Below are 23,259 nucleotides of genomic sequence, written 5' to 3'. Positions count from 1 at the left end.
GCAAGCCAGCACCTGCTCCTGTTTTCATCAGCAACCCATCGAAGTACATGGTCCAAAGTTCGGGCTGGATTGGAGCTGTCGGCAATTGGGTGTCGACCCATTCCGCCAGGAAGTCCGCCAAGACTTGGGATTTTATGGCCTTCCGAGGGGCAAATGAAATTGTTTCGCCCATGAGTTCCACTGCCCATTTTGCTATCCTACCTGAGGCCTCTCGACACTGGATGATCTCTCCCAGGGGGAAGGATGACACCATAGTCACCGGATGAGACTCGAAGTAGTGTCGCAACTTTCGCCGCGTCAGAATTACTGCATACAATAGCTTCTAGATTTGTGGGTAGAGGATCTTGGTTTCGGATAGTACCTCACTGATGAAGTAGACCGACCTCTGGACGAGCAGTGCATGCCCCTCTTCTCGTCTCTCAACCACGATCGCGGCGCTGACCACCTAAGTGGTTGCGGCTACGTAGATCAAGAGGGCTTCTCCCGCGGCGGGGGGCACCAAGATGGGCACGTTAGTAAGAAGTGCCTTTAAGTTTCCGAGGGCTTCCTCGGCCTCGAGAGTCTAAGTGAAGCGCTCAACCTTCCTTAAGAGGCGGTACAAGGGCAATCCTTCTCGCCAAGGCACGAGATGAAGCGGCTCAGAGTCGCAAGGCATCCCATGACCCTTTGTACTCCTTTCAGATCCTTGATGGGTCCCATGTTGGTGATGGTTGCGATTTTCTCCGGGTTGGCCTCGATGCCTCTTTCGGAGATGATGAACCCCAGGAGCATGCCTCGGGGAACTCCAAAGACACACTTCTCGGGATTGAGTTTTACGCCTTTTGCGCGCAGGCACCCGAAAGTCACTTCGAGGTCGGAGAGGAGGTCGGAGGCTTTTCTTGTCTTGACAACGATGTCATCGACGTAAGCCTCGACCGTTCGGCCGATGTGCTCTCCGAACACATGCTTCATGCACCTTTAGTAGGTTGCACCTGCATTCCTCAAGCCAAATGGCATAGTAATATAACAATACATGCCAAAGGGTGTGATGAAAGAAGTCGCGAGCTGGTTGAATTCTTTCATCTTGATTTGGTGATAACCTGAATAGGCGTCGAGGAATGACAGGGTTTCGCACCCAGCGGTGGAGTCCATAATTTGATCGATGCGAGGCAGAGGGTAGGGAACCTTCGGACATGCTTTGTTCAGACCAATGTGGTCTACGCACATCCTCCATTTCCCACCTTTTTTCTTTACAAGCACAGGGTTAGCTAACCATTCAGGATGGAATACCTCTTTGATGAACCCTGCAGCCATCAGCTTGTGGACCTCCTCGCCTATGGCTCTGCGCTTCTCTTCGTCAAAGCGGCGCAGGTGCTGCTTCACGGGTCGGGCTCCAGCTCGGATATCCAGCGAGTGCTCGGCGACATCCCTCGGTATGCCTGGCATGTCCGAGGGACTCCACGCAAAAATTTCGGCATTTGCGCGGAGAAAGTCGACGAGCACTACTTCCTATTTGGGGTCGAGCTCGGAGCCGATCCTGACTTGCTTGCAGGCGTCGTTGCTGGGGTCGAGGGCAACGGTCTTAACCGCCTCAGCTGGTTCGAAGTTGCCGGCGTGGCGCTTCGCGTCAGGCGCCTCCTTGGAGAGGCATTCCAGGTCGGCGATGAGGGCCTCGGACTCGACGATGGCCTCATCATACTCCACGCATTCCACGTCGCACTCATAAGCGTGGCGGTACGTGGATCCGACAGTGATGATTTCGTTGCGGCCCAACATCTTGAGCTTCAGGTACGTGTAGTTGGGGACGACCATGAACTTGGCGTAGCACGGTCTCCCCAGCACCGCATGACAGGTTCCTCGGAACCCGACCACCTCGAACGTGAGGGTTTCCCTACGGAAGTTGGAGGGAGTTCCGAAGCAGACAGGCAAATCAAGTTGCCCCAGGGGCAGGACGCGCTTACCGGGGACGATCCCGTGAAAGGGTGCTGCACCGGCCCGGATCGTGGACAGATCTATCCCCAAGAGCCCTAGGGTCTCGGCGTAGATGATGTTGAGGCTGCTGCCTCCGTCCATGAGGACCTTGGTGAGCCTAGCGTTGCCGATGACGGGGTCGACGACGAGCGGGTACCTTTCTGGGCTCGGCACATAGTCGGGGTGGTCGCCTTGGTCGAAGGTGATGGGCTTGTCGGACCAGTCTAGGTAGACCGGCGCCACTACCTTCACCGAGCAGACCTCCCGGCGCTCCTGCTTGTGGTGCCGAGCCGAGGCGTTCGCCGCGTGCCCGCCATAGATCATGAAGCAGTCGCGGACCTCCGGGAACTCCTCGTCCTTATCGCCCCCCTTCTTGTTGTTGCCTTGGTCCTTGCCACCTTCTGTCGAGGGTCCCGCCTTGATGAAGTAACACCGGAGCATGTCGCACTCCTCAAGGGTGTGCTTGGCGGGGCCCCTGTGATAGGGGCACGACTCCTTGAGCATCTTGTCAAACGTGTTGACTCCTTTGGAAGGCTTCCGAGGATTCCTGTGCTCGGCAGCAGCGACGAGATCCACGTCAATGGCGTCGCGCTTTGCTTGCGCCTTCTTCTTGGCCTTCTTTTCGAGCCACGCTGGACGGACGCCTCGGGGGCGTCTTCCTTCTGTCTTCCTTGAGACTACTTGTCCTTCCGGAAGATGGCTTCGACCGCCTCCTGACCAGAGGCGAACTTGGTGGCGATGTCCATTAATTCGCTCGCCTTGGTGGGAGTCTTGCGCCCCAGTTTGCTCACCAGGTCCCGGCACATGGTGCCGACGAGGAATGCCCTGATGACGTCCGAGTCGGTGATGTTGGGCAGCTCGGTGCGCTACTTTGAAAACCGCCGGATGTACTCTCGCAGGGATTCCCCTGTTTGCTGGCGGCAGCTTCAGAGGTCCCATGAGTTCCCAGGGCGCACATACGTACCTTGGAAGTTTCCCGCGAAGGCTTTGACTAGGTCGTCCCAGTCGGAGATCTGCGTAGGAGGCAGATGCTCCAGCCATGCCCGGGCAGCGTCGGAGAGGAATAGGGGAAGGTTGCGGATGATGAGGTTGTCATCATTCGTCCCTACCAACTGGCATGCTAGTCGGTAATCCGCAAGCCACAACTCTGGCCTTGTCTCCCCTGAGTACTTGGTGATGGTAGTCGGGGCTCGGAACCGGGCTGGGAACGGCGCCCGTCGTATGGCCCGACTGAAGACCCTCGGACCTGGCGGTTTGGGCGAGGGGCTCCGGTCCTCCTCACTGTCGTAGCGTCCTCCGCGCCTGGGGTGGTAGCCTCGGCGCACCTTTTCTTCGAGGCGGGCTCGACGGTCGCGGCGGTGGTGCTCGTCGTCGAGGCGATCCGGGGCAGCAGGCGTCCCGTCCCGCGTGCGCCCGGTGCGGACCGAGGCCTCCCGCATAAGTCGGGAGGACGTTGCGCGATGCTTCGAGGGGTACCCTTGCCTTCGGGAGGCAGAGCTCTCGGCTCGTCGGACCGCTGCGTTTTCTAGGAGACCCTTGAGTTCGCCCTGGATACGCCGCCCCTCGGTGGTGGATGGCTCCGGCATCGCTCGGAGTAGCATCGTTGCTGCAGCTAGATTCTGGCCGACCCCGCTGAAGGCCGAGGGCAGCCTTGCCCTGGCATCGTCAACGATTCGGCGCTAGACGTCTTGGGCCCGATGAGGCGCTCCTCCGGCAAGTGCTCGGCCTGCCCACTCCTGCTCGATGTTTTGTCGGAGCTGCACAAGCCACCCCGCTTCTTCGTCGAGCTTGGCCTGCATCTCGTGGAATTGCTCGAGCTGTGTGTCCTGACCCCCCACAGGGACTGGGACCACAGCTAGCTCCCGTGGGATGTCAACGCGAGACACAGGCACATGGGCATTGTCATCTTGCGGCATGCCGAGGTGGTTGTCCTCGCCGTGATCCCCCTGATCGATGTGGAAGCACTCGCGGCTTGGGTCGCAACCCTCGTCGCCAAGGCTATGGCCATCGTCAGAGCAGCCGGAGAGGCAGTAGTCGCATGCAGACATGAAGTCTCGCATGGCACTGGGATCACTGAGTCCGGATAAATCCCAACCGAAGTCGGAGTCGTCGTCTTCCTCGGAACCCACAGGTCCGGAGGTTGAGACGGCCGTCAGTCGGTCCCAAGATGACCGTGTAGGATACCCTGTAAGGTCAGGGTATGCCCTTGCGAAAGCGCTCACCGAAGCGGGGTCGCTTGGTGGATCGAGACTGAATCTAAAAGGGACAGGGTGGAAAACGGACGGTACCTCTTGGTCGATGGACGGTGGCGAAGTCGCATCGGGGATGGACTGCACTGTTATCTTGGGTACGAGGCTAACGCCCAGCAAGTCCTTTGCGAGGGTGCTGGCATCATCAGTTCGCTTGGGGTTGGCATGTTGCGGGGAAGCGACACCCGTTGTTGTCTCAGGTGTGAGGACAACACACGACATGGCCCCCGCAGGGGTGTCGGTGTCGTCGACTCGCTCTGGCCCGACAGTCGATGAGGTGCCGCCTCCTGCATGGCCACGGTTGCCCCGTCTCCTCCTCCTCCGGCGAGGAGGGTGGCGAGGCAAACCCGGGTGTTCCTCTTCTGCCACAGTGGGAAGTCGTCGTCGAGTTCGCCGCTGCCGGGCGAGCCGACTGTCGTTGTTGCTGTCGCGCTACGGGGGGAGGAGTACCATGTCGTAGCTGCCGTCGAGGGACATGAACTCGAGACTCCCGAAGCGGAGCAGCGTCCCTGGATGAAGAGGCTGCCGGAGGCTACCCATCTGGAACTCAACGGGAAAGTGTTCGTTAACACGAAGCGAGTCCCTACCTGGCGCGCCAACTGTCGGCGTTTCGGACCCGCGAGGACCGTCAACCGACCAGTAAATTTGTTGTTGCGTGTCCCTACCCAGATGGGTTGATGCAAGATGGAACACAAGAGGGAAATGAGACTTATGTTATCTCGCATCGGGGTGCTTGTAGTAGGGGTTACAAGCATCACGCGAGGGAGCGAGGGCGAGAACGAGAGAGAGAGAGAGTCTCTGCGTGCTGCTTGTCTCGTCTGCCCCGCCTGTCCTCGACGTCCAACGTTGTCAGTGTTGCAACGTGTGTCCGTGACGTGCCTTAGGAAGGCCCTGGACATCCCCTTTTATAGATACAAGGAGATGCCCAGCTGTACAATGGGGTGTAGCTGCGAGCTAACATGGCCGTCAGAGAAGCGCCTTGAGCCCTGTACACGAGCTATCGTGGCCGTCGGAGAAGTGCCTTGAGCCCTGTAGAAGCACAGCTGTCGGCGTGGCATGGATCCTGCTGACGTTGTCTTGCTTTCGTAGGAGGTTGAGAGCAATCCGACGTCATGGGCACACGCGGGGAACCATCATTACCTGTTACCGGAGTAACCTTAGATGGGACATCAGTCTTGTTCCTTCATAGCCTGAGGCAGCTAGCTAGGAGTAGGGTAATGATGTATCCCCTGTAGCGTAGTCGGTCCGAGGCCCAGGTCGGGCGAGGCGGAGACATCTCCTGAGGCCGAGGCTGGGCTCGGGCGGGGTTGTGACTCCTCCTGAGGCCGAGGCCGAGGCCGAGGCCTGGGGTCGGGCGAGGCGGAGATCTTCTTCCGAGGCCGAGGCCGAGGCCTGAGGTCGGGCAAGGCGGAGTTCCTTGTTGCGCCCAAGGCCAAACTCGTGGGAGATCGTGACTCAGTTTCATCCTGGTGGTTGGCACGGTAGCCGGAGCGGGGTGAACGACGCTGTTTTCCTATCAGATCGGCCAGTAAAGGGGCGAAGTGACTGCGGTCACTTCGACCTTGCCGACTGAGGCATGCGTGTCAGGATAAGGTGTTAGGCGATCCCCGCATTAAATGCGCACGCGATACGGTCGGCTGGTAAGGCGATTTGGCCAAGGTCGCTGCACGACAAAGTCTGCTCAAGCTAGGCTTCAGGTGAGCCGAGGGTGCGCTCATCGCCTGAGGGGACCCTCGGGCGAGGCGTGAACCTGTCCGGGACTACTGTTCCCGCCCGAGGCTGGGCTCGGATGAGGTCGCGTCCCTTGGTAGGCGTGGCCTTGACTTGAACCGCACTTTATCAGCCGCGTATGGTTTGTTCTGAAGATGCTTTCCAGGCGGATTAAGGAGCATTGGGGGTACCCCTAATTACGGTACCCGACAATGGAAGACATGGATTCCATCCATATCTAATTAGGTATGGAACAAATCCATGAAGATATTGCACAAGTTTATATTAGAATCCATGATCAAAAGAATAACTAGCATATGGATTAGTTCATGGTTTTAATACCACCACGAGATTAGGTGTGAGATATGGATTCACCCAATCCATACCTAGATTAAATCCATGGTGAGATTTCATCACATGTAACCAAACAAGGTCTAACAGAGTTATTATGCGGTTCGTTTTTTTATATGTTCGTGCATCTCTACGTCGCTCTAGTAACTAGCCCTAGTTTTCCGTGCATTACAACGGCTAACAACAACACACACGTAAATTATCCACCAAAAAGATCTCAAGATTTTTTATTGATTATCTTCGCTCTCCGCATAATATTCTTTTTAATTGACTAACTGATATTGTTGTTTACTCCATCCAATATGTCTTGGTACAACACGACCAATGAAGAGAGCGATTAGAAAAAAGTTCACAATGACTGACTGAACGAACAGATATTATAAAATGGCATAATTCCACCATACAGAGACCAAATAAGAGGAAGTTTGTGAGCTCAAGTTTCTAAAATAAGTCACATGAACTCAAACTTATAAAAAAGATAGATCAAAATATGGAGTGGTTGTGCTACATACAAGTTATGGTACTTCATAGCAATTACTAACGTTTAAAACCAACAAATAACATTTTCTTTTACTGTTAGCGTGACAAATCATTGCTGTTCCATCCAATTCAGCAATCTCAAACACCATGGAGTCCATTATGCCAATATAGTCTCAGAAACGACCTAATGCATGCAAAAACCAATAACACAAGGGACGAGCACCTTGTAGTAGTGCCCGCATGGATCTTCAAATCCTAACACATATTTTGCAGGATCTATGAGCCATCATCAGAAGAACACAAACCATGTGCAGACAATAAATAAAGTATTAACACACCCAAGTTATGTCCAGTCCTTAGCACAACAAAAAACTAACGCCCAAAACAACAGAGGAACAACACAATATTTTTTACAATGACAGAAGGATGGGTGACAGATACATAGAAGTGGTAGAAGCATACCGAGTCGACATCGTGGTGAGGGAAAGGCAATGTAGACAGGCGATGCCGAGACATCGAACGGGTACCAAAGGCATCAAATCAAGGACCCCCATCCCTCGCCTCCCCCACTTTCAAGGTTTCGTAGAGCAGGAAGGGAAGGGAAGGGAAGGGGCGACCATACCTGTTTGTTGCCGAAGAAGGACACGATGAAGACCTGAGCATCTGGAGGCGATATAGGTAGTATACCGCTAGATACATATAGGGAGAGAGCACGCAAGTGGAGAAAGAAGCCCAGCTGGAGCAGCTCCAAACCGAGAGGCGCCCGCACCAGGCTTCAGTTCGAGAAGGGCGAGAGAATGCGAGTGCCTTCCCAGCCCTGGACCCACCGAGGCGACACAACAACAACACCAACTTTGTAGCATATGCCGACTGTTGTCACGCTATGGTCATTGGTTGTCTAATATCTTAGACCTGGACTCCTCATCGCCGGCATATAACCAAAACAACGTTAAGGCAACCTTGCTACGTCATATAACCAAAACATTTTTATACCCACACACATTCCAATACCAATGTACACCACATCGACCAAAATATAATTATACAAACTACAAATCGCACACATCAAACAATACATCGCATATATTCCTATCGAAATATAAAAACATTCGAGTTCTTTTCTACTTCTTTTTCTTCTATATACGCGTTCATTCATACAATTATAATTTCACGCACATATTCACACACACACACCTCATCAACCAAATACGTAAATAAAACAAATCGCGAATCATTCAAGGCGAACAACCTGGCCGAAATCCGATCGGAGTCGCACATGCATGCCATCAGACTGGGCTCTTTGCCGACAAGCAACGCGCGAGGCGTGACGACGACAAGGGCTGCAAGCACAGTACAGTTTATTACACGATTTGTTGGTGCGGCCATTCAATCGAACATGAAAAGCGCAGGACAGCGGGGTCTCACCACGGGTTCCCACGACGGCACGTCGGCGCTGCGCAGATTCGGCGAAGCGAGACGCGGAGACAGTTGAACCGCGCGGATCAACGGCGCAGCATGGGGCTGTCCAAACACCCACACGATGCCTTTGTCGGGACTGCGCAGGTCGAGTGGAGCACGCGATGTGGAGGGGATTTGGGGATGCTGCGGTGGACCGGCACCGCTGCGCAGATCGGGTCGACGCTGGCTGCGGACAAGCGCACAGGAGCTATGGCGTGTGGCCTGGTGAGGTCGGACGGCGCAGCTGCAGCAGAGCACAAGGCGGAGCTCGGAGCAGGGCGCGGTCAGGGAAAGTGGAGCTGCTGCTTGGCGCCATGGGAAGCTCGGCCTCGGCCATGGGAAAGAAGGGGGAAGGAGGAAGGGGAGCCGGCTGCCCTGCGTGGAAGAGGAACAGGGAGGGCGTCGCGTAGAGGAGATGGCCGGCTGGAGCAGAGGGACCCGCGCCCATGGAGCAGGGAGGGAGAAAGCTCGCCCACGCCATGGATGTCCCTGCTGCCAAGCCAGAAGGGGGCGCGCCCATAGGAGCTTCTCCCACTGCGCCAGGGAGGAGGGAGCTCGCAGGGAGGGGCGCCGAGCACAGGGAGTGGAGGTCGCAGTGGCGCTGGCCGTAGGGGGCGGCTCCATGCGCGCCATGGGAGGAAGGGAGCCGAGCTCCCTGCACTGGGGAAGAAGGCCCCCTGTTCCAGCCGCTCTCCAGGAGAAGCAGGAGGGTGCCGCGCCATGGCTGCTGCGCTGTGGAGGCCGTCGGCCATGGAAGGCAGAGAGCAGAGGGCATGCACGCCAAGGAGGAAGAGGGCTGGCGTGGGGAGAAGAAGACAGGGAGGCTGTGGCGGTTGGAAATTTTTGAGGGGTGGGAGTGCAAAATAACCAAATGCAAGGGGAGAGGGCTCCTATTTATAGAAGGGCACTAGGGTTAGGGTTCCTTAGTGGGCCAAATGGGCTGGCCCAAACACGAAATCGGGCTACGCTAAATTATTTCCAGAGTAAAAATGCTTCTGTGGAATCCGTTTCTACGAAGGACAGAGCGAATTATATTTCCGACGAATGGACGACTGAGCGATTAATTCGGTCAAGAGTCTAATTTGATTTCGCTCGAAAATAATTCACTACGCATGATTCGAAAATAAATTGCCTCGGGATATGACCGGCTTTCGGATTTTTAGTCGGAGAAGGTGAATCGTGATATTTAAAATTGCTGTCGATACGGGGTTTTGAGTTCGGTTCGGACATGAGATATTTGGCCGAGTCAGATAAAATTGATTAGAGGACGACATTTTGAGCATTCCGTTTGAGAGTACGGACTTAGATTAAAATAGCCAGACATCGATCGAGGTTCGAGGAATTAGACTCGGGCTCAGATCAAATAACAGTCGTCGAGAGTTTGATTAAATGAGCTTCAGATGAGATTTATAATTTGAGATGGATTATCGAGTTCGTATTCGTGCCGAGAATTAAAAGTTTTAACAGGCTCCAAAATTGGCCTTCTGTGAGATTGAATAATTCCGAATTCGGTGAAATGTGAATGAATAATCTGGATAATCAGAGAGAGACACGATCGGGAAATAGAAAATTTTCACTGAGCATCCGAGATTAGGATAAATCTCCCGACCTAACACGAAACTGACACCTAGGGTGTCACAGCCTTCCCCCCTTAAAAGAATCTCGTCCCGAGATTCGGATGAGGATCTTCAAGGGTGGAGAAGCATGTAACTCCCAGGCTGGAGATAGATGCAAATTTATGAGATGGGATCTGACAAGATACTGAAGTTAGATTTGGATCGGATATCGTGACATATTGAGATAAAATGCCATGATCACTTGAGAGAATGTGCACAAAAGATAGCACATCAGTATAATTTCGTAATGGATCATAACTATTAACCATGATACCAGCGCGTGCCGAGCAGCTCAACCATGTGTGCACCATAGTAGGCTCTCGGTCTCGTCGCGGCACCATCAGTCGTTAGTCATGACATCATTACCAAACACAACCAATAAGAAATTCACATAGCACAGATAGATGGAGCCCTTGAGAATATGGCTCAGAAAATGTGACTGAAGTTGAAGCAAAGATTGTTGGCAAAAGAGCATCACATGAGAATTTTCTTCAACTTAGAGAACTATTTTATGATCATCACGAGGATTATCAGCCAAAGATTGATACGATATTTAATATGAGGAGGAACCAACCATGAGATCGAGATTGATAAGCTTTTAGAGACATGAGAGATCCAAAGATAACAACAACATTCATTAATCCACATGGATACACTGTTTAGATAAAACATCGTCATGATCCTCGGAGAAGGAGTATGAGAATGATCAGAAATGAGAGACTTAGGCAGATCAACATCCGATGCTTGTGAATGGGTTATAGGAGATAACCAGATAACGAGGCAGAATCAATAGGGGATCCCGAGATTCGGATGGTAAAGCCAACATGATTCACGAGAAAAAGGATTACCAGATCTAGGCAAAAGGAGAGGAAGGCAAACAGGATCAGCTAGGATGATTAACAGAAATGCTATGAAGTTTTAGGAGCAAGGATTTATGGAAAGAAACATGGTCTTGATAGGGTTTGCGCAACTAGACACCAAACGATTTTTTTGTTTTGACACAACAAGTGCACAAGGAAGTTTTAGTCGATTTAGGGGTCAAGCTATGGGTGTCTACAAGCCGTGCAGGTGCAACTTCAAGGGGGAACACACAAGGGTTAGAAAACACCAACACAAGCATGTTTTTTACAAGGGTTTCACTTGCTAAACTCAAGGTTGTTTGGAGGGGGGAAATCTTTTCATGAGCAGAACAAACAACATTTTTTGTAAAAAGGTTTGAACATTTAGAATACCACCTAGATAGCAAGGCAAGAGAAACACATAACACAACCTAGCAAGACTTACTAATTAGGCGAGAGATAAGGCAATTCTTATATTTCATAACATAGCAAAACAACACATTATTCAAAAATTCTTATTATTGGAATAAAGGTGAGAGAAGCATGTTGGTGCACAAGAGACATTTATAATGCGACAATCATGATGCATGCTTATTCTAGTCGTCTTCTCAGACCTAACTAATTTTTCGGGTGCTTGCTACAGCATCCTTATTAATAGTAGTAGTAGCCTTTATGGCCTAAATAACTAGCCACCTAGCTACCCATCTATTCCTAGGGCTTCACGTCCTAGGTCTATCCTGATCGTCCTGACGATCTATCCAATATTGGTTTCTAAGCAAATTTTACTTTAGAAAAGGTTGGAATCATGACTTATTGACTTCTCTGTGATGGTATTCACTCCGATACCAGCTGTGGCGGAACCGCCCAAATTATTCCAGCTTAAGTGCCCAAGTCACACCCGCAAGGGCAGCAACATACTTAAACCGGAATAACGCGTCAGTCACTCGGATCTAGTCCGATAAAGCCACTTATCCAGGATCGAATACCACTAGCTCACTCGAAGGTGAGGCACAGAGAAATACAATAAAACATAATACCACAAATTTAACAAGTATCATTAGTGATTACATTATCGGAGTTTAAGAAATAATAACCACAAATTTTAATGCAGTGGAAATAACTAACGGAGAAAACCGAGTAACATGGCGAAGCCTGGCCACGCTACTCCTCCTGGTCCTCTCCTGCGGAAGCAGTAACCCACTCGACCGTCTGTCCCGGTGGCAGGGACGAAGGCCAAGTCACACCATCAACAAATCATCCTAAGGAGTACCTGCAAAAATTATGCCACAAGCAAGGCTGAGTATACTAGTACTCAGCTAGACTTACCCGGTGTGAGGAGTCTACTCCTCTACCTCTAGACATGCAGCTGTTTGGCTGAGGGGTTGGGTTGCCAAAAGCACTAGCTGAGTCTAAAAATCAAGTTTTAGCTTTCTCAAGTTTTAGTGTGACTCTCTTAAGACTAAATGTGTACTATCTACTCATTCATGGTATCAAGCAATTTAGCAATCAACACTTTTTGCCAACTCATCACATTTCCACTTGTTACTCAATGCAGTACAATGGATCAAGCAGTCTCATTAGCTGCGAGAAGCAGACGATTCGAATCGAGTTTTTATCCTTGCAAGGTAAACCTAAACACACGACGTGGCGAGGCACTCCGTCCCCACACACATCAGCCGTCCCCATCGATTCCCCGTCAGCAGATCAGGGCTCACCGCCTTGACGTACAATGCCTCGCTGACCCCGATTGCCGTCATGCAGTGACCACACTTGTACCCACCATAACCGGAATGGGAGACCACATCTTAGGTCACGTGAGGGGATATGTCCACTGCCAGGTTCACTCAGGTACTAGGCTTACCGATTTACCATATTTCTCGGCATGTGCTTAGTACGTTCAATCGCTTGACACAGGTATCCACACGTTAATCCTTATTCCAATTTCATCTCGTAGACCACGCATCCCCATGGATCCGTGTCCACAGACCAACATCCGTATGATATGAAAGTGGATACAATCAATGTCCTGACCTCGCGCGAGTGCTAGAAAAATCACTCGACTTCTACCGAGATCCCTAATTAGTAAAGCAGCTACTCGACCTAGCATACTAGTATCCATCTCAAAGGTATCCTGAGTCATGCAACTAAGGTTTCATTCAACTCCTACACTTAAGTGCACAGTACAATCCTACAAACATTAAGTGCAGTAAAATAGCATAATATAATTGGTTATGCATAAAACCGGGGCTTGCCTTAATTTAACACTTAGATAGTGTTTGCTGGAGGAGGTACTCGCTTGCTGAGCATCCACTGGTTAAGTCCATTCTTCAGGTCGTCCACCAACTGCATCTGGTGGTTGGCACCATATCACTTGCTCGATTATCATCTCTCGGTCCTAAATGAGATGCAAGATGCATATGTATGAATATAATGAAAGTAACACAAGATATACAACGACACAGTGGCGAACTAAACGTTAAATGAGAAGACACCGTAAACAACCATACGCTAGCATTAGTTATCTACACGTTATCGACGTCCAACATTAACACCTTTAAAAAGACCCCAACATTTTATTTATTTATGCAACACAACTATGACATTACAGGTACGCGCATTTTATTTGTTTGGATACGGCTTTTCATTAGTTCTCCTATTGATCGCGCACAAGCATCACCGACAACACAAATTCACGAGAGGACATAAGCGTCAATGTCTAAGGAACTCCTATATCGCTATCACTAGATAAAGGAACATATAAAACAAGACCCACATGTCATCTCTAGCTTAGCCATGGCATGTCTACATTACTTAAGAGCAAACCAAACATTTTTAGCGAGAAGGGTGAACTAACAATCAAATAGGCACTAGCAAAATTTTTGGACAGCAATACAACAGTCACTTATTTTGATCATAACTTTTCAATTATTAGTTCAAAAATATTAAACTAGGACTTTCTGGAAAGCTGAAAAGGTGAACTACAACTTTGGTATTTTCATCACAACATGATTCAACACTTAGCAAGGTTGAATTGTGGAAACACAACAACTCTGTCTAGATTTGGACAGATTCAGACTTGCAACTTCAAAAATTCATAACTAAAGATTCAGACATCCAAACAAATTTATCCTAGACTTTCTGGAAAGGTAATGAAATTTTTACATACCATTTATAAACATCCCAAGGTGATTCAATATTTAACTAAGGATAAAATACACTATAAGACTTTGCTGTCCAGAACTGGACAGATTCAGTCTTCTCACATTAAACATTCATAACTTAATCTTCAGATCACCAAAAATAGTGATCTAAGACTTTTTGGAAAGCTCAGCAAAAGCAATACATAACTTTTATAATCACCAAGAAGTAATTCAATGTTTAACTAAATCAAACAACACAGTTTTCGAAATCTGTTCTGACGGTGGACAGAACGCATCAAGCAGTTTGTAAAATTCATAACTATTAAACTATCAGGCCTGTGGTTATGAAATTTTAACACAAGCTTGATCGTAAAAGCATATACAACTTTCTTATAACGACCATGAACAGATTGCAACATTAAATTGAACAAACAATGCAGTTTCTGAAATCTGTACAGAATTTGGACAGATTCAGTTACTGAATTTGTGAACAGCATAACTCCTAAACTGTCAGACCTATGGCTGTCAAATTTTAACACCAGCAAGATAATAAAGTTATCTACCACTTTTCTATAGCACATATCTACAGAAAACACAATTTAGTTCATCAAACATACAACACAACTAAAACAGTGCGTGCAGTCCAAAACAACAATCAATAAATTTCAGCTCCTATATAATTCAAGAATCGCCGCGTTCGAGAGACTTGAATTACTCTAACGCTTTACTATTTATTCGAGTTAAGACAATCAATTAGAACCAACAAGTCGACTTGCCAATTTTATTCAAGTTATTTAGTGTACTAAAATTACTACAACCAATTAACAACGCATTCTCCACGATAATCACCCAACAATTTGCGTTTTAAATTAGACATCACATGAGCACTACTACTCTTTACCCGCGACCAAAACCACATACATTTAGACTACAACAAGCAATTCATCGTGACCACGAGCTTAACTAAAGTCATCTAACAAGTTGGTTAACCAGTATAAAACTTAGCAAAGTATTTTAGACTTCGCAACTCAAAAACATGGGTTGGAGCAGATTAATCATATTTTCTTAACCATTGCTCAACTTAATTTAGTTAACACACCAGTCACCTAAAATAGCACATTTTAGGGGGTCTAACACAGAGGCATTAACACATGGCATAAACTCCATAAGACTTATATTTGCTACTGAAGGACCTAAAGCACTTATGTCATATGTTATCGGATCGTTCTTCAATTTTAACAAGGACCGACTTATGAATGCTAGTTGCTTCCAATAATTATTGGGCTGCGATAACGCTCATATAAGACCTCTAATCGACCAATAAGACATTTATTTACCCGATGGGCATGGAATGCAATAATTGATAAAGCGAAGCATCACATTGCCATACAACAAAAATCATGACAACACCGATAGATACTATCTACTAACCGTTTGAAAAACTAAACTTACTTCTCGCTTGCCACTACATCACCCTATAGTCATATGACCATCACGAGCATCCTTCACACGATTATATAATAGCGACCTAAGCGTCGTGTCACAATACATACATCTTTCCTCGTTGCGAGTATAACCATATCACGCCATATACCCGCACACCTCAAACAAATATATCTTACGCCACCATCACTATAATACACTACGGCACACACGCACATACGTGTACTAATTAAATCCTCGCATCCCATGTATTTCCAATTTACTCATCACATTAAACAACACAACACGTTTGCTTACCTAAACGTTAAGGCAACCTTGCTATGGCATATAATCAAAACATTTTTATACCCACACACATTCCAATACCAATGTACACCACATCGACCAAAATATAATTATACAAACTACAAATCACACACATCAAACAATACATCGCATATATTCCTATCGAAATATAAAAACATTCGAGTTCTTTTCTACTTCTTTTTCTTCTATATACGCGTTCATTCATACAATTATAATTTCAGCCTCGGCCATGGGAAAGAAGGGGGAAGGAGGAAGGGGAGCCGGCTACCCTGCATGGAAGAGGAACAGGGAGGGCGTCGGGTAGAGGAGATGGCCGGCTGGAGCAGAGGGACCCGTGCCCATGGAGCAGGGAGGGAGAAAGCTCGCCCACGCCATGGATGTCCCTACTGCCAAGCCAGAAGGGGGCGCGCCCATGGGAGCTTCTCCCACTGCGCCAGGGAGGAGGGAGCTCATAGGGAGGGGCGCCGAGCACAGGGAGTGGAGGTCGCAGTGGCGCTGGCCGTAGGGGGCGGCTCCATGCGCGCCATGGGAGGAAGGGAGCCGAGCTCCCTGCGCTGGGGAAGAAGGCCCCCTGTTCCAGCCGCTCGCCAGGAGAAGCAGGAGGGTGCCGCGCCATGGCTGCTGCGCTGTGGAGGCCGTCGGCCATGGAAGGCAGAGAGCAGAGGGCATGCACGCCAAGGAGGAAGAGGGCTGGCGTGGGGAGAAGAAGACAGGGAGGCTGTGGCGGCTGGAAATTTTTGAGGGGTGGGAGTGCAAAATAACCAAATGCAAGGGGAGAGGGCTCCTATTTATAGAAGGGCACTAGGGTTAGGGTTCCTTAGTGGGCCAAATGGGCTGGGTTGGGCTGGCCCAAACACGAAATCGGGCTACGCTAAATTATTTCCAGAGTAAAAATGCTTCTGTGGAATCCGTTTTTACGAAGGACAGAGTGAATTATAGTTCCGACGAATGGACGATTGAGCGATTAATTCGACCGAGAGTCTAATTTGATTTCGCTCGAAAATAATTCACTACGCATGATTCGAAAATAAATTGCCTCGGGATACGACCGACTTTCGGATTTTTAGTCGGAGAAGGTGAATCGTGATATTTAAAATTGATGTCGATACGGGGTTTTGAGTTCGGTTCGGACATGAGATATTTGGCCGAGTCAGATAAAATTGATTAGAGGACGACATATTGAGCATTCCGTTTGAGAGTACGGACTTAGATTAAAATAGCCAAACATCGATCGAGGTTCGAGAAATTAGACTCGGGCTCAGATCAAATAACAGTCGTCGAGAGTTTGATTAAATGAGCTTCAGATGAGATTTATAATTCGAGATGGATTATCGAGTTCGTATTCGTGCCGAGAATTAAAAGTTTACAGGCTCCAAAATTGGCCTTCTGTGAGATTGAATAATTCTGAATTCGGTGAAATGTGAATGAATAATTTGGATAATCAGAGAGAGACACGATCGGGAAATAGAAAATTTTCACTGAGCATCCGAGATTAGGATAAATCTCCCGACCTAACACGAAACTGACACCTGGGGTGTCACAGTGATTGCGAGGAACCGTTCGCTTGGAGCCTTGGATCATCAACGTCGAGATCTCCACTCAATCAAGTTATCGTATCTCACGGAAGATCGGGCCGCATCTTCTATCAGGGAGGAAGAACGAGGCGAAAACCAGGAAGACGAATGGGACGTCTGACGACAGCAAAAACGATGGGTGCATGCATGCTGTGAAACATCCTCGTGGATGTGCAATAGCCACTACGCGGGTCGATGTCGGGGCTGGTGTCAGACGAATACGGGGAGAAGGCGCCTGCTCCCACACCCTCTACCGAGAATGAGGTGGCGCGGAGGTGGAGGCATGAGGGGAGAGAGAAAAGAAGCAGATTGGCGAACAAGGTGATGGCAACTGAGGCGAGGACCATCATTATTGTGCGGAGGTATAGATGGCCAAATGGGCCGTGTCTAGCGGGCCGGCCCGAGGCACGACCCATTTAATAGTGCCTGGGCCAGCCCGGCACGAGGGCCGTGCCGTGCTTGGGCCGTAGCCTCGACCCGTAGTGTTGGTCCGGCCTGGCACGATTATATTTTTTATTTTACAAAAAAATCGTATATACATATGTACAATTTATATCTAATATTAAAAACATCCGAGCACGATGTTCTACTGGTTAGGCGGCTTCACCCAGTGTCTCCCGCCCTTCTTCCATCAGGGTGTGGGAGGTTGGTTGCATAGAGTGAAGCTAGTTAATTTGAAATAGATGTGAGGGTTTATTTGTAAAAAGATGACGTGGAACGACCGTTGAAACTGATGCTTTAATATAGTAGAGAATGATAAAAATAATGCAACAATAACATATGCATGGTCATCATTGACGGCCCTGAGGGTGGGGCGGAGGGGCCACCGCCCTAGGCTCCCAATTATATAGGGCCCCAAACCTAGTTATATATTTAATAATTAGACTATCAGACACAATAGCTCAATAATAAAGTGTTGAATAGTCAGCAGCCAAAAAGTGTTCACAGTCCGAACGTATTTAAACATGTTAGAAGAACTTTTAAGATAATACTATAATATGTATCTTTTTATTTATTTGTTGCTTGGTATGAAGTGTATATACTGGTACCATTTTTATATAACAATAGTTTGAAGGGTCTCTATTTTTAATTTGCCCCGGGCCCCTAGAACCTCCGGACCGTCGCTGATGGTCATGTGTTGTGTTGTTCATTAAAATTAAGTTGTCTCTAGAACTTTGTAGTAGTTCTGCACACGTTTTAAATATAAGCATACACACGTATTCGGAAACCCCTACATTGTGTATAGTTGATATCACCGTGAAACGACGGCACCCAAAAAACTGCAAGAAAAAAAATAGTCACATAGTTTTGGCACATTATTGATCGTTTTTAGATTTATCATATTTCATAGGATAGTCTAGGAGCCTAACCACAAATATGACAGAACATTCCAATGAAACACAACATTTCAATTAAATGATAAAAGGGCTAAAGGCCAAAGTCATGTTTTTCACTATGAACAAAATGACAAAAAGGCTAAAGTCATGTTTCTCACTATGAACAGGCAACATATAAGACAAGAGCAGACCTCGTATGCACAGTCGATGGTGAGGTTGATGCTCATGTGGTCGTCGAGAGTGGAGAGTGAAGTAGCTTGCCCAGCGACGGTATGGCATGAGTTAGCGGGTTGGCGTTGGCGGCCGCGGTCGCAGGGCTTGCATGTGCGGGCGTCGAACGACCACCACCTGGTTCCTGCTGAATTTCCGTCCATGCATCCTCGTATTTGCTTTAGTATCTGCATGTTCTAAAAACACCTGCAATACAGAAAAAACACAAGAATCAGATACATAGTGTGCCAGCATTACCCAAATGCTACTTTTAGAATAAAATATCAAAGGAGAATGAAAACTCACCTTTCCAACACCGATGACAGGAGCATTGCTGGTCCAGGTCAGGTCGTGGAATTATAATTTTCACCAAATATTCATGTCCGAGTGTTAGTGAGTAGATATATAGGTAAGAGGCTAATTCCTGTTTATTAAAACTGACTCGGGAATGGAGGCCCCGGATGGATTCACGTGTGTTCCGCCTCTTGCACGGCTACGCGTGCCTCGTGCAGTCCTTTTTGGCGTGTGGGCCCGTTTTGATGTCGCTCGCTCGTGCCGTCCAATCCACGCTCGCGCGAAAACCCGTCGTCCATGACACGCCCTCCAATGTCCATGCATCGGTGTCCGTGCTGCCATCGTCGGAGTGGAGTGTTTTCATCCGTCCCTGCCATCCACTGTGCCACCGTTTAGACGTTGTTCCATCCACGCTCGCGCGGAAATTGTCATCTGTGACACGCCCTTCAATGTCCATGTGTCGGCGTCCACGTGCTGCGACGGGCGTCGCTACCGTCGACGGGGGGAGTGTTCTGTCCATCCTTGCCATGCCATTGTGCCGCCATTTAGACGCCTCGGATTGGGGACGACGGTAAGGTCACGGCGATCGGACCTTCATCGACACAGCTCAGATCGGAGACGACGCCTGCATGGCGACCGACGCTTCGTCGTTAATTCCTATAAGTGCCCCTCCTTGTTAATGACTGGTCGTGGTCGTCGCCTGTAGATGTCATCGCTCTACAACCATCGTTGTGCTTGGTGCATGTGCCGTCAGGTGGAGGACTGCTCACTGGATTCCAAAATCCCTCAAATCCATGCCCATGCTGGTACCTTCTATTGTATATCGAGTCCCTCCGCCGGTGTCTTCCTTCTCCCTCGGCTTGGTACCTAGTAGGAGTTCCTTTCTCTTACTCGATTACATTGTCGTTGTCCATTCCTTTTGTTCAGCTCCCGACTTCTTTTCCTTTGCTTCCTCGCCATCTCCACATCGGATCCATGTGTGTTGGCTCATAGTCTATGTTGTTCTTTCAGATCTGACACGCGACAGGCCTGGCGAAGGCGCATATTGTGGGGGATAGATATCCCCCGGGTCCTCACGAACATAGAAACACATCATGGGCTACGTGATGGGCCTCCCAATGGCTTGCCTAGCGAGACAGGCCATCGGGCCACAACCAGGCCGGACGAGCTCGATCCAGGAAGACGAAGACCGGATGCCCGAGTTATACGTAGATCGAAGCGCTGATATCTTGGGCGAAGCCGTTATGCACACTTGAAGGGCTAACACACTCCGGATAAGCAGGAATACGTGCCACGATAAAGGAGGAATTAGGTAGAATAGATAGTGATAACAACTTGTAAAGGGATAACCCTCTGGTCACCTATATAAGGCTGAGGGGGTACCCCTACGAAAACATCTCATACCATCCCTCATCTATCACATCCTAGCACCACCTCAAAGCTCATAGCCCTTTTGTAATCCTCCACCACCCTTAGCTCATTTGTAATCCATATACCCCAGTGCAATTCCAATATACAGTCTCAACAAGAAGTAGGGTGTTACACATTCTAGCGGTCTGAACCTGTATAAACTCTCGTGTAATTCGACGTGCTCCCACACGTACCATTGAGTCGCAGTCAACAATGACGTTTTGCTCAAAAGCATCACGAGGGAAACCCCGTGGTGCACGGTCGAGTCTAAACATCGACAGCTGGCACGCCAGGTAGGGGTGCGACGTTGATCCACGATGACTCCATGGCTATCATCTTCAACATCCTAGTCACCTTCAATGATGGGGAGATCTTTCGCTTTGGATCCCTCTCCTGCATAGCAGATCAAAAAGGCATCCTACACCGCATTGCAGATCCATCCGAGAGGAGATCTTCTTCGATGGCACCAAATGCGGGGGTGGGCTCATCTCACCTGACTCCCACAAGAACTACGACAACGAATTCCAAGGCGTGAAAATCTCAACTAGCTTCCGCCCCACGCAGGATCACGCCTATGTTGGGTGGGCACAGGGCCATTGCGGCACCTATGGCTTGATCGACTAAGGCATCACCTCTATCACGGCGGACCCCTTTGTCCACATCACCCACTCGGGTGTGGACCCAGATCACTCGACGAAAACAAGCGGGTAACCCCAGCACCGGTATGGCCGCTGGAACAAGATCGACGACTGTTTCGGCCGCTTCGCTCACATGGGAGACGACCGGAGCACGAGACACTGCCCCACGCTCTTTCTTCTCGAATGTCCTCTTTATCTAGGGAAGAGTAGAGGGTGCACCCATCTCCGATGATGATCCTACTGTACTGGGGGAGGAGTCCCCGTAGCGCGAGGCATGCCAACATCGAAACAGGGGCCGTAACATTCGGCATCACCATGAAGTCAGAGAACGGGATCCTGCTTAGCCCATATCCCTGGTTGAGGCATCTAAAGCAGGAGAGACTCCTAACAACAGGGCACTCCGCGAGCGCGAGCGAGAACGTGCGGATCATGATGCTAGGGTCCGGTGTGAGAACCCACTCCTTCCCCGGAATCTGCTGCCCGACTTCGCTCGAGCCCTGAACACGCCGAGTGAAGTCGGTGGGGTTCTAGCTCAGAACACCAATAGCCTGCCATGTACCCTAGACGCAGAAGACTACCAGTAGATCCTCACCCAGTTGACGAACCATCTACTTCCTCCACCCATCTGGTGCCAGACATGCACTACGTCATCAACAATCGGCGAGACACGTGGAGCAACATCAATGCTTCACGCGATCGCCAGCACGAAAGCGATATGAGGCGGTGGGAAGAGTATTGTTGGGGGCCTTCCTCTTCCAAAGGTCCTCAAAAACACGGTTAACCATTTGCTTTCAGCGTACTACTGAATATTACATGAGCTTCATCACCAAAAAAGCTTCTGTACAACATAAGAGGAGCGGAGCAAAGTTTCGTTTAGCAAGCTTCATCACAGTGAAATGGGTAGACAACGTGGCTTTGGCATAACGAAAAGGAAGTACAACGAAGCACACTTCATCAAGCATGCTTCGTCATGGTGAAGTAATGAGGCAATGCAAGGAGAAGGTGTTGCTCAAGTTATTAAATTCAAATGGCGATGTTACCCTTGTGACATTTTGTAAACTCTATGTAATTGTTGAGGGAATAAATGTAATAGCATACAAGCCTTTACGGTTGCCTATAAATAGATGAACAGTATCCCCGTACTGTTCACGCTGGATTGTAATCGCTCTCGCATCAGCACCTTCAAACAAGCCGAAGGTATCAATGTAATACAATTTCTATTAATGTTCATATGTTTATCATGAAATAAAGATATGGATGAATGAATGAATGAATAACATATATTGCCTCTATGAACTCTCGTTCTCATGAATGATGAAGGTGTGTCCTTCGTGACCTTCGTCTGAAGATCATTATATCCGAAAGGAGATAATGCTTTGAAGGACGAATGTCTTTAATCTTTAACAATTGTGTTTCCTTGTTCTTGATCTACAACATTTGAGAACAAGTGACCAACATTGGCGCCCACCTCCGGTGAACTCAAACGACCACCTTTGACACCAGGAGATCGAGCAACCACCTTCGTCATGCCGCCGAAGAAGGCAATAGCGCCAGGGGCTGCCCTTGCACCGCTGGACATCAACCAAGAAGGGCTCCCTCCGAGAGAAGCCCGAAACTAGAAAAGGAAGGTCGTTAGCCCAACACCACAGGAAGAGAAGTTAGACCAAGAGACCAGAGACCTAGAGGCCATCCACCAACAAGTGGAGAGAAGAAGAGAGAAAATGCTTCGGCTAGCTGAACTCCAGAAGAAGATTGATGAAGCTGCCGAAGAGATGCGCCATATCACACAGGACGAGCAAGGACGAAGGTCACAACAGAGAAAGCTTCGTTAGGAAAGACCAAGCTATGACGATGATATGGTATGACGATTTCCATCATGGTAACTTTGCTTTTTGATGATGCTTCTCCCTAGCAGCAGAGTTGCAGGCTACCCCATGGCCACCTTCATACAAACCACCACAACTCCCCATGTATGACAAGCATTCTGACCCGAAGCAGTTCCTCATGAGCAGCGAGGCAACCATATCATCATATGGTGGCAATAGTGCCGTTATGGCGAAGTCCTTCGTCATGACAGTCAAGAGTGTGGCTCAAACATGGTATTCTTCTCTTTGGCCGGGAACAATCACATCATGGCAGAAGCTGAAGGATATGCTAGTCACCAGCTTCTAGGGTTTCCAGACGAAGCCAGTGACTGCTCAAGCTCTATTCCAATGCACACAGGATCATGAGGAATACTTGCAGGCGTATGTCC

The sequence above is a fragment of the Zea mays genome, chromosome 3 (genome assembly GCF_902167145.1).
Source record: "Zea mays cultivar B73 chromosome 3, Zm-B73-REFERENCE-NAM-5.0, whole genome shotgun sequence".
Taxonomy (NCBI): domain Eukaryota; kingdom Viridiplantae; phylum Streptophyta; class Magnoliopsida; order Poales; family Poaceae; genus Zea; species Zea mays.
The sequence above is the reverse complement of the archived record's forward strand: the minus strand, read 5'-3'. Positions refer to the sequence as shown.